This window comes from Octopus bimaculoides, chromosome 4 (assembly GCF_001194135.2).
Source record: "Octopus bimaculoides isolate UCB-OBI-ISO-001 chromosome 4, ASM119413v2, whole genome shotgun sequence".
In the NCBI taxonomy this organism is placed as follows: domain Eukaryota; kingdom Metazoa; phylum Mollusca; class Cephalopoda; order Octopoda; family Octopodidae; genus Octopus; species Octopus bimaculoides.
The window spans coordinates 27,040,532-27,041,035 of NC_068984.1; positions in this window are offsets into that span (position 1 = coordinate 27,040,532).

The window sequence follows — 504 nt, forward strand, 5'->3', positions numbered from 1 at the left end:
ATATATATATATATATATATATATACATACATACATACATATATTCATAAATCCATACAATTATAACATCATACATACAAACAAATACCTATGCATATATTTATAGACGTTTACATACACAGGTATATATAAATAGTTGTGTATACATGCATGTGTGCGTATGTCTGTGTGTTTGGGGAGGAGGCACATGCATACGCACCCATACATAGATACACATTCTCGCGAAAGAACGTTAGTACACCAACACGCAAATATTGGTAATTATTTTAGCGAGGACTTAGAGTAGAGATACGTCATGTAATAGAAATCAATAAAACTGGAATTGGTTGGCAAAGGGTGGCAGTAATGTTCCGTGTGTATCTGTAGAAGGAGACTCCTACCCTGGAGCGATTGTAGCACGGAATATGAAGAAGCTGATAGGAAATTGACATATCTCTAATGCGCTCATAATTATATGCATGGGAGTGTACAAATATACTTACAAACAGATAACATATGTTATAT